The sequence below is a fragment of the Acanthopagrus latus genome, chromosome 2 (genome assembly GCF_904848185.1).
Source record: "Acanthopagrus latus isolate v.2019 chromosome 2, fAcaLat1.1, whole genome shotgun sequence".
NCBI classification, from domain to species: Eukaryota; Metazoa; Chordata; class Actinopteri; order Spariformes; family Sparidae; genus Acanthopagrus; species Acanthopagrus latus.
The window spans coordinates 21,540,785-21,552,831 of record NC_051040.1 but is presented as its reverse complement, the minus strand read 5'-3'; the positions used below and the strand labels follow the sequence as shown (position 1 = coordinate 21,552,831).

The 12,047-nt window shown below is 40.8% G+C and overlaps 1 protein-coding gene across 11 annotated transcripts in view; it reads left to right on the top strand.

Moving 5' to 3' along the window:
* gramd1bb (GRAM domain containing 1Bb) overlaps positions 1–12,047 on the top strand; it is a 125,700-nt gene that overhangs the window by 28,565 nt on the left and 85,088 nt on the right. For 4 of the 11 annotated variants that reach the window (XM_037076456.1, XM_037076465.1, XM_037076453.1 and 1 more), the window contains exon 1: positions 11,430–11,872. The exons of 3 other annotated variants lie outside the window; for them this stretch is intronic. The gene's annotated coding sequence lies outside the window, so the exon portion shown is untranslated. Of the gene's footprint in view, positions 1–11,425; positions 11,873–12,047 lie in introns of those variants that run through there. 4 more of the 11 variants (XM_037076490.1, XM_037076474.1, XM_037076482.1 and 1 more) reach the window with 3 other exon arrangements.

Below are 12,047 nucleotides of genomic sequence, written 5' to 3'. Positions count from 1 at the left end.
GTCCTCATCAAAACAATACAGTAACCTGAGATGTATATGGCTAATTTGTTATGGTGTTTTATGGTGTTTTTCTAACTTGTAGTGTACATAAATGTTTTTTCAATATGGATGAGTTAAAAAGTAATGAGAATTTCACCCCAGACACAAATCAGAGCAAATCCAGAAATATGGGAGTAAATAGCTTTGTTCCAAATTGTTTAATGCACATTAATTGGATCTTTCTTGTCCAGCTGACAGCGTCTCAAAACCCTCCTCGCTTCATAAGATCATCACTCTTTAGCTCTCTCTCAAAATTGCAACCGCATTCAGACTCATTTTCAACATTATTGTGATTATGTATCTAAAAGATTACAGTGGGTCCCAATGGATGGTCAAAAGGTAAATGTGACAATTATGAATGAGCTCTGGCTTGTGGATGATACACCCAAGGCTTTATGAATAAGATAAGAGTTGTGATCTGTTCAAGTGTTGCTTGAGAAGGAATTACACCATTTCCTTGAGTTCGGGGTTGTGACACCTGTTGACTCGTACTCACATGTTTTTAACTGCGGATCCTAAGGCACTACATTAAGTGCTATCACGGATATGTAATGTAAAGTCTGCAAAGTATTGACTTATTGTGCGTTTTTGTACCAAAAATCAATATCTCATTGTATCCCGTATGTGGTAATTGTAGTCAGAGAGGTTGTTTGTTTAATTGAATATATTAGAGTTGTATTCTACAGCAACAGGACTGCGTATTGATTCAGGGAAAATTCAACAGAATTGAAGACATCCATTACTGTCAAAAGTAAAACATTTCCCCATTAGTTTCTATCGAGCAGTTGATGCTGTGCTCTCCAGAGATGCTGAATTTCTTCGACGTTTTCTTCAGCTACAGCTGGAGAGGTGCCTGTTATTTCAGCGCTAATTACCTACTTGTAGCTGTTTCCAGGTGGTTATTCACTCCTGACGGGAGCTGCTTAATCACATGTCACTGCCTTTTTTTTTTTTCACACTGACACATCAAGGTTTCAGGTGGCTCATGAAGAACCTCGTGACAAACGTCAAACCCCCATCTAAAAATAGCAAGTTAACTTTTGCAGTCTTGTGTTTTCCTCAAAAAGTGTCGAAAACATGCAAAAAGTAGATGATTCAAAGTTCTCAGCTTCTAAGTAAAATTTATTGTGAAGACTTAAAGGGAATGGCATGACGTATTAGCATTTTATTGTCATTATAATTATTACAATCTGTACTAAAGAGGCAATACCTCATCGACTTCCTTCTTCATGGCGCTGTCTTATTACATGTTACTGCAGGAGATCTCATTTGAGACAAATCACTCTAACATGGTTAACACTGAACGTGAGTAATTACACTGCACATAATTAGACAATTTGAAATCTTCTCTGTAGCAATGCAGTTAAAAGTCCACACTTGAGGGAGAAGGTTAGGCAAGGAAGTAGCCCATTTCCTAACTTTCATATTCGAGGCGAGAGCAGTAGTAAGAGAAAGTATAAGTGATTACCCTGCCAGCATTACCCACCCCGGTGCTCTGCAGTCCCAGTCCGCATTGCTAGCTGCATGGATACCTGTGCTAGCTACATAGCTAGCCAGCAGCTACAGTTAGCAGCACTTAGTGATTAGTCTGGTGATATGCTACCCCCTGGTTGTTTGGGGTATGCATTTGACAGCTTGCCAATTCTCACATATTGCACCTTTAAAGATCTAGAATAGATACATAAACTTACACATTTACATTTGGTGACAACTGGGCAAACTATATCTGCAGCAGGAGATCAAGTCAGAGCGTTCTGACAACATCCAGATTCTCTGAATAAACAGCTCACTATATATAATATATAATATATAGCTCAAGATACTATTAAAAACATTATTTCATAAATAATTCTGAAGAACAAGTATTCATTTCCCTTATCAAATCAGCATCAGCTATAAAGTGAGGCCTGAAGACGGTCAGAAGAGCGTCCCTCATGTTTTTTTTAGCTTAAAGTCATTGAAATAAGCTGACAGTTCACTGTTTACTGTAGAATGATTGAATTTACATGCTCCATCATTACAAGGGGACGCTCTGAAGGGGTAGAATTAGACATTCAAGGCTCATTATCTTTGCTTAAGCAGCATCCATTGGCACCATAACGTACAGACACTGACTCAGCCTCTAGTCTTCAACAATTAAAAAAAAAATAAAAAAGTTCTCTGATAACAGAAATAGCCCTGGCTTCTGTCTGCCCGCTGACTTTAATTACCCAGTGTCTCTTTATAGTTCCTAATCTCAGACACCATCGGCTTTATGTTTAGTCAGTGCTCTTTCACCGATTATTTTCAGTCTATGATAATAAGGTTGATAGATTTCTCAGAGTGAGAATGTCTAATGATTTAAATCTATGGTAGAACTGCTATTGAAGGTGTAGATCATCACTTTACCCTGTCAGCCTGCATCTTTGGCTTCAGAGGTGTTACAAATAGTGTGAAACGAATAGCTAATCAATATCTTCAACACTTCTTCTTGTTTCGTTATAATCAAGTTCAGCCGGCTGTCTGACCAGCATCCACATGTACGACAACACATCCCCGATACAAGATTATGTTAAGTAGCTGAGTAAGTAAATCTGCATCAAGTGTAAAATGCACACAGGCAGAGCCACAGGGACATACTGAGCAGTTTCACATGTCTCTGGGAGTGTAATTCTCACTCCTGTGTCTTCATCACAGCTTAGTAAAAGAATATTTTTCGGCTTGTCATGGAAACAACAGATTGTGTCTGTCTGCAGACTGAGTTGCACACTGTTTGTCATCCTGTCACAAAAAGAATCATTTAACATATTCAATCACTGGAAAGGACTGGAGGGTTGTTGCCAAAAGCTTTTCAAAAAGAGACCGAAATCCTCAAAAAGTCAACAACCGAGATTTTGGCTCTCAGCTTCATCCAACAATGTGCAGCTCCCTGAGGTGCTTCGCTCTACTGCAGTGACCGGACAAACCAAGATACATACAGCAGATTTAAGGTCCTAAATTAGGGCTGCACGATATTGGAAAAAAAAATGACATTGCAATTTTTTTTAACCCTGTGATATATATTGTGATAGGAAAAAATACAGGAATTTTCATCAGATGACCTGAATAGCACTTGATGTCATGCTGCACTGCTGCTGTCTTGTGGACAATTAACCTGCACTGATCTGACCTCTTTTTGTCGCACTGAGCTGTGTGGTACCGACGTAAATGGTCAAACAAATTAGTTGTGTTACCTCTCATTGTGGCAACTGATGCAAGGCACTGTCGACACAGATCAAGTGTTTGGTCAGTATCATCCTTCTTGTAGCCGAAATAATTCCAGATAACTGACATTGCTTTTCTTTTTGGCACCAAGTCTTCGTTTTCAGCAATTTTCTCTTGTTGTCGCTCATTTTTCAATGTTGTTACCAGCCACTCAATTGATGTGCAGGGGTGTGGTCTGCTTCAGCACACTGGTTAAGAACTAATGTGATTGGTGGATCGCTGTGCATGCAGAGTCTTCATGCATAGTGTGTGTCAGGTACCCTTGAAATTAGATAAGTTCATTTGCCTCCTACATCTCAGGCCCTGCGATGTGACTATTGCGCACATGTACATCGCGATGACGATGCTCAAACGATATATCGTGCAGCCCTACCCTAAATGCAATGCTGTGCTGGTGTATAATATAAAAACAACAAACGTGGAATAATTCACTTTGTTACACAGGGATTTGCAGCTGGTTCATCTATAACAGTGGCAGGCCATAACGCCCAGACGTCATTTTGCCATAAACTCGATGATTTATGATCTGCATTACACTGTGTTGGGGAATGAAAGTATGGAGGGAGGTGATGATCAGTCTTTCCGGCAGTGCCAAGCTTATTTGCAGCTATATTCTCATTGCTTGTGTCACTAGAACAGAGTGTTATAAATTAGAGTTTGTCCTTGCTTTGTTTTGAAACTTTTTGCATATGTTTTTTGCGCATCCTCTCTGTGCGTACTCTGTACAATTTGAAATACAGGGTTTTTATATTTATTTGACCACCATCCGGCAGTTGATTCTTGTGTTCATTTGGTAACAACATCTGTATTTTGGTGGAAACAGGTTTTACTTGTCGCATCAACATAAAAGCAATCTATATCTAGAACCTTTTTTAATTTGGATCCCTATCAGCTTCTTTATAGCTTTGTCAAAATGCAAAACACTCTCCCTCACGCTTATCACATTTTCATCGGATTAGTCATTTTATTGCCTCCCGCCTCCCCCATGCTGCAGATAAATCCACCTTAATTATGACAAATACAGCGTGACGACAAGTCTTCACATTCACAGTGCTCCTGTGGAACTTTGCGTTTTGCTTGCAACCACATTAATAATTCATGTCTGGCCCCATTCAGACAAATGGCTAGGTGACTTCAGATGTTTTGTGTAATGATTCAGTGGCATTCTTCTGGTACATGTTGTCAGAATGTCCTACCGTCGGCTGTGGAGCAGCCCAGTAAATAAAATTGTTCAGCAAATAAAAAAAATTTGGTATCGAACTCATTACTTAACATGAACATACACAAGATGGCCAGACTGATTTAAACAACACTGTTTTTTTAGTGAGGCTAAAATAAACTCTTCCTCTCCCTGGTGTACCCGCTGAGATGTCAACATTTATTTTGAGGTTTGCAAATTCAGTAGCTGCTGTGAGCGACTTCCTCAACAGCAAGATACAGAGCTCCTCATGTGGTCAATTACCATGAAAACCTGAAAGGCTGATGTAGCTGTTATGCATTTTTAACAAGCAAATTATTCATCTGCACTGAATTTAAACTTCTGGCCAAAAAATCTTCTGGGTATTTATGCTGTATATATCATATGATATAAACCTAACTAAATAATTTATTTTCAGGGCCCCTGCTGTCTCTGCTCAGTAGGCATTTCAACACCAGGTTTTAACAACTCTATGCCTCACTACACTCTACTTCCCCGCCCTCACAGCTTATTTAGATACTGTCACTCTGTCTTTTAGCTGGCACTCCACAAAAACATGAACACATTTCCATGGAATTTTCTAGATGGATGAGGTTATGCCAAGAACAGGTGATGTGACTTTGATTTATGCCAGTAGATGATGAGTATGTGGCTGTGTACGTTTTGGCATTAAGGTCAAGACATACTTACCTACAATTTGGACTCAATGTTAACACTAACTCAGTTAACCATCCGGCTAGTAACCCTAATCTGGCTCTGACCAGACAGGGAGCTTGGGGCTAATGCTAACAAGGAGATGTGCCATGAATGGCCACAAGAACTGAAGCTGGACAGGTGGAGCAACAGAACCAGTGCCGGGCCAGCAAACCTGCATCTGCATCTGAGCATCAGTGGTGTAAACACATAGTCCACCTCTCCTCATCGAGTGCGTTGCAGTTTGTCAGCTCAGAGCACGGTCAACGTGTCAAGTGCAACAGCTTGACCACTTGCTGAGGTGGAGACAGGTCTCTATAAATATGTGAGCACAAAAATCTCTGATTTCCTGTCGCTTGGCCAGCCAGACATTCTTTTTGCTTTTTGATTTCCCTTCGAACAGACATTGGCCAGCAGCAGCCTTAAATCCAAGCTATATTAGCATGGCTCTTATCCCAGCTCTCTTCCTCTCCTCCATGTGGTGCTTTGGCTGGTCAGGATGGATGGTTGAAAGATGCAGTGGGCAGTGAGCACCTCAAAGTCCACTGCCCTAATCCAAAACGGCATTTGTTTTTTCAATGCTGACTAATGTATTTCTGTTATAGGTAATACATATTTCAGTGATTAAAATTTTTTTAAAAAACATATTCAAAATGAACATGCAGCAAAATGAACATGTAGTTATGTTTGAATGTTACTTCTTCCAATAAAACATTTTTGAGTGTAGAGATTAGACTAACTATGAGTCATTTTGTACGTGTTGACTCTTCTGAAACTCGAAATTAGTGAAGATCTCAAGGTTCAGCAGATAAAGAGCATGCAAGAGGGAGACTACAGTATAAGTGAAACACCATTAACCTTATGAGCCTATAATCCATGTACAGAAGTAGCTGCTCATGATTTTCTTCACTGCAACATCATATTAGTGATAATTATGCAATGCAGTTGTCATTTATTTCTGTGTATGCAGATTTGTAAACATTAGACGTATAGTAAGATTGTTAGTATTAAGAGTGGCAAAACCTGCTTGGCCCCTCAGTTGGATGAAATCAGACTTATTCATGAGGTGAATCAATGTATTTAAAACAACATTATTCTTCCACCCTGCTGTGATGAAAAACAAGATTAGTGTCTTTTATTGCAGTTCTATTAATCCAAGCCCCTCTGCGAACAAAGAAGAATCAATAACAAATCATGCAACATAGCAGTGAATAACCTTTAATAATGCGAGAGAGAAACTGTTAAATATACCACAGCAGTAACTGACCATCCATCTCGCTATTGTTACTGGGGAAACCAGGCAAAATTATCTTAACCCCACGCCCGTTCTGTATATTTCTTACCTCATATCTTGTACACACACTGTATGTGAAAGAGTCTTTTCATGAATCAGTGCGGGGAGGAGGGGGAGTAGAAAATAACAACCACAGATTCCTCTCTCTCCATTCTTCTGGTGCAGCCTGATAGGCGGCTGGAGACGAATGTGATGTTGGAGCACACTGCAATTACTTTCCCAGGATTGGTGCAAAGCCTGCATTTCCTCCTACATCCGCCACTGTTTGTCTCCCAGTTTCTCCCTCTGTGTTTTTTTTTTTTTTTTTTTTTTCCATTTTCCTCCTTTTTATTCTTTATCTCCGACACACACAGAGTCATAAGAGCATTCAGTCGTTCAGTGCAGCGGGGTGTGCAGTATGGCCACGTAGGCAATTTAGTGGCTTGTTTACCTTATTGCTCGCCGTTATTGCCGGTGCTGTTGGTGGCAGACAGCTCGCGTCTCAAAAGTGCACAGCGTTTCAGGTGATGGGTCAGTGATAGCGTAAATCCTGACAGCAGTAGAAACTGAGAAATGCATGTTGTGAACCTGAGAGCAGTTCAGCCTTCAAGCTTTTCTTCAAACAGAAGTGAGCTACAGGTTCAGATGATGGGCCCTTTCTCAGAGCCGGGCCGAGGTTAAAAATACTTGCTGCGAGCCACCTGTATCAAATAAGTAGTCTGCAAGTTTTTAGTTGTTTGCAAACTGCATCCATCTGCATCTGTGTAAAATGCATTACACATGATGACATCAACTTGACAATTTGAGTGAAATGTCCATGAATTTCTGGATATCTATCTAACATTTTGAATGTCCCCCTTCGTGCACTCAAGCTGGCATGGACTCTTTACAAAACCTGATGACTACCAGTATGATTTGACAGAGTCTGACAAAGCTTTTTTGTGATGTCACAGCAGACTTGTCTTTCTCAGTCTTCAAGTGTCCCCATAAATGCTCAAAGTATCTGCAGGTTTCAGAAACTTAAAATGCCGACATTTGATTCTTGCATCTGGGCTTCTTTTCCTTTTCCACAGTATTCTGTCATATTAAAGAGGCACGCTGTAGTTTTAGAGAAGATACTCTTCACATTATTAATGGGGCAATAAAAATAAAAGTCAGAGCTATTTATTTGTTCCATAACTGAATAAAAAAGCTGTTCCTCAGACAAAAATAAGATCCCAGAACAATGTTTGAAGCTAGGAAGAGTGTTTGTTTATTATGGTGGTTTAGACAAAAAACAAATGTCAATCAGTGAAGAGCTCTCTCTTCTGATTAAAATGTATTTTTCTAAAACTGCATAGTGCACCTCATACAGTCAAACTTAAAGTGACAAATCCAGTGTGGGTTGTTACATGTCAGGTCATGTGCAAACTCATACCAAATAAAACTACAGTATACCCATAAGACTATAATGAGTAAAAGAACAGAAACATACGACTTTGTGGTGGAGCTTTTGGATATGTACATGCCACTGACACTACCTTTCCTTCCAGTATAAGAATAGAGGGCACCATAGAGTGGACAGACCTCACTTCCAGATTTCCGGCTCCCCAAAAAAAAGAAAAAGAAAAAGAAAAATGGTATAGTGAACAGGGAATGATTTGGGACACATCCATTGTATACCCTAACTGCCTTATCTACAAACAAAGACGCTGCAGCCGCCCTGTGCAAGTGGGCTAATGGATAACTCATATGAGCTTTTAGGAGCTCACTAGCCACCCAGTTGGCAGTAATGTGGCGTCTGTGAATGGCGGAGTAGTTGCAGAGTGTGTGCTATGAATTACTCTCAGTGACTGCACATTATAACAACAGCACCTACAGTGATTTCCCATCCCGAGCACTGATTCGCGGAAACAGAAGCCTCTCACAGTATAACTGGAGTCTCATCAAACAGTAGCAGTTTCCATCCCAAAAAAACAGTGGGCCTCTGACACAAGCATGAAAATGTGTGATTATCAGAATCCAAATGAAAAAACAAACCATTGTGTCTCTAATAAGGTTCAACTATTGTTTTAATGCCGTTATCTTGAGACAGCAAAGCTCATTTTATCGTGAAAACAGGTTAATGTATCTCGGTACCACAAGAAAACAAGCTCTGCTATCTCAAGATAACACAGTAAATAACTGTTGATCTCAAGATAACAGTATTAAAAAATAATTGCATCCATGGCTGCTCTTGACTTCTGTACACCAACGCTTACCCTCTCATCAGTCAATACCAGTTCTTCTAAAAACTGGGATCTTACTGTCATCACATTTTGAGCTTTAGTCTGGCTTCAGGTTGATTATTGTTAGTTTATAGATGGACGGTAAAATGTAAAAACAAATCAGTGCAAACTGTTAAACGTTATGTTTCTTTGAGCAAACGTCCATCTCACTTTATGGCAGAAATATTCCAAAGGCTACAAATCACAAAATCTACATTTGCCTTTGATAATTAACCAACTTGATTCCTTTGCAGCGAATATTAAAATTGTGTCTTAATCTCATTGCCCTCAAGGGTCAGGACCAATAGTTAACAGACTAATAGTTAATAGATATTCTTCATGCAAGTGTGAAAATCAATTAACTGTCCCAGAGGAGCAATCTATATTAAGTACTTGTGTGTCTGTGCTTCTTGCTTGTCCCTCTCTAAACATAAGCTACCGTTACCTTCAGATGTCAGTATGTTTTTAAAATGTCATCTGCTTCATATATGGCTATATAGCAAGTTTTGCCCTCGTGTTTTGGAGTCTGAGGAAAACGTGGTTGTTTGATGCACGGGCAGATCTTTGAAGTTACACAGATAGACAGCGACGTAGAGGAGCACAACATGATTCAGGCATCAAAAAGAATGCTGTTAACCCACTTTGTAGCCCGAGAAGAACAGACTAATGGGAGTCAATCAGAAGCCATGTTTTTGATGAGATACGGGAGTTAAAATGATCTTAAGTGGATGGACTGCATAATATATTGAATTAATCTGCATGATAAAATAGGACTGAAATGGAAATCCCGGGCCATTTGTGGTTTGTCTCTGTTCAGCAAAAGCACCTGCGAGATCAAAATATACCTCAAAAGTGAGCCGGCAGATTTGAGCCGCGGACGCTTCAGTCAGCCTTTTTTTTTCCCTCTCGTAAGAAGTCCTTTTTTGTGACAGTGAATGATGTTGATTGTAATCAGATAATAACTGCAGATCTGTCCCCGTCTCCTCTGTTAGACTGTCTGCCTCTTTCCACTCTCTCTCTCTCTTTTATTTCTGTCCCTCTCTCATCAATAGAGACATTGTTCGAGCAGTCCAAGAACTGAGTTGTTTCTGCCAGACAACAGCGTTTTTGCATGCGCCATGCACAAGGCTCCAGAAAAAGTCACACTCTGAGAGGGAGGGTCTGAAATACACAAACACACACAGTTTAATCACACACTGGCAGTCAGACTGACAGCCCACATTGTTTGTCTGTAACCTTTAACCCTTTGTTCTCACAAAGGCGGAAAACTTCAGACTTCATAATCTGTGACATAAGAAGTCACTGCAGACTGTAATCTTCACTTTTTGTGCCATCTTTTGTCGGTCGCTGATGAAAGTCATCTTGATTGTGCTGAAGAAGATCGATTGAAATTTGGACCCATCTATTGTTTTTTTAAAAGCTCACCCGGGACTTGAAAGGGACATTTTGGACATTTTTGCACAACATGAGAAAACACCCACACCACAGGTCCAAGAGATCCTACGAGACCACAACTGTCTCTTGAAGTCCACCCGCATGAGAAGGTGGATTATTCTTGGCATCACAGTGGCGGCAGAACAGAAACGATGAAAGCAGACCTGGTCTATATCACAGCAAAAACACAGCGCAGACTGGTGACTTTCAGGTAGAAATCTGAGTGAGTGTGCACTCTGCTGGTGTGTTTCTCTGTCTCTCTCTCTCTGCAGCCACGACAGTATCACATACTACACTACAAAGCAGACTGTGTACTACAGTACATGACACTATACTACTGTTTTGTTGCATATATAACAAAGAGACCATCTTGTGATGAGATCACACCAGCCGTTACACTTAACATGCTCTGACCTATGACTGCTCAGTAGTCAGAACAGTACAGTATTACTTCAGTACCCAGTAGCCATGGGCAGCTTCATGTCCATCATCAAACTCAGCTACACACCTCTAAAGTCCCTTGTAAAGTTCAGTATGTTCTGCTCTACTCTATGTATCTTTTACTCTGTTTTCCATCCATTGTACTGAAAGTGGAGTGAGGGAGACAGTCCATGTCCATGGGGGGTTATGAATCCCACATCGCTACCAATAGCCGCTCCATGACTGTGTGTGTGTGTGTGTGTGTGTGTGTGTGTGTGTGTGTGTGTGTGTGTGTGTGTGTGTGTGTGTGTGTGTGTGTGTGTGTGTGTGAATGACTGAGCAGAAATGTGGATGTGCCCTTTATTCAGGAAACTCTTGAGTCCCAGCGAGCAGATCAGCTCTGCAGCCTCTGCCATCAGTGTACGAACGTGTGTGTGCAGGAATGTGCTGAGTGATTTAAAGCACTTTCAGCATCTTTTCCTATTTGATATTTTGACAGCATCACCTTTTGGCAGAGCTGCTTGGAGTGTCTTTTTGTCTTCATCATGGAGGTTTTGCAACAGCACTGACTCACCAAAGTTGGACCTTCCACATGCAGTATTTACATCATAATCAATTAAAAACCCTCTGACTACAGACAGAAGATGACACCATTTAATTAAGACTTCTACCAGTTGGCTGCAACAGTGATGATTAAGATGTGTCCTGCTAAAGCCCAGGCAAACATTTTGTATTTTATGATTGTGATTAATATAGATTACTTTGTTTCTACGGTGTCTTTTTTTAAAAAAAAAATCATTACGGCCATAAAGCCATATTGAATCCTCTTTGATTCACTGCTCAAAAAAAAAACAAAAAAAAACCAAAACAACTGATATCACAACAGCTGTGGCGACGTTGTCATCCGACCTGACCCGTGTGTTATCTGTGGCTGTGGATGATCACCTGCTCCATGTTTAAACACTTCATGAATAACAATGAACATAATACTAAGAGACGGCAGGTGTAATTCTCGCAGCAGTTCGGGCCACTAAGAGGTTAAAAGGAGGGAGGTCATTCTCGGTGCTCGGTCAGACACTGATAGGTCACCGCTCAGTGGTCTGCTCTCTGCGGCTCTCATCCGTGAAGTAACGGGCTTGACGGTCTCCGCCTCCGGGATGCACTGATTTGGAGTCCGCCGGACAGAGCGGCCGACTTCGGCGGACCTACCGAACCTGTCAGCATGGATGAGGACCGGCTGTGAGGCTCTGCTCTGGGCTCGGAGCGCCGCCAGCGTAGCGGGGGAGGGGGAAGAAGTTTGTGGAAGTTGTCGAGGTCGAGTCGAAGGTAAAGAGCAACTTGTCAGACTTGTAGCTGTGTTTTTTTTTTGTGTTTTGTTTTGTTTTGGGGGTTTTTTTTGGCAGGTTTACCGCATTGCTACGACTGATACAAGTGTGTTCACGTGCCAATCTGAAATGTGAACTAAAACCCGGAAAGACGATAACTTTGGTCGGTAACGAAA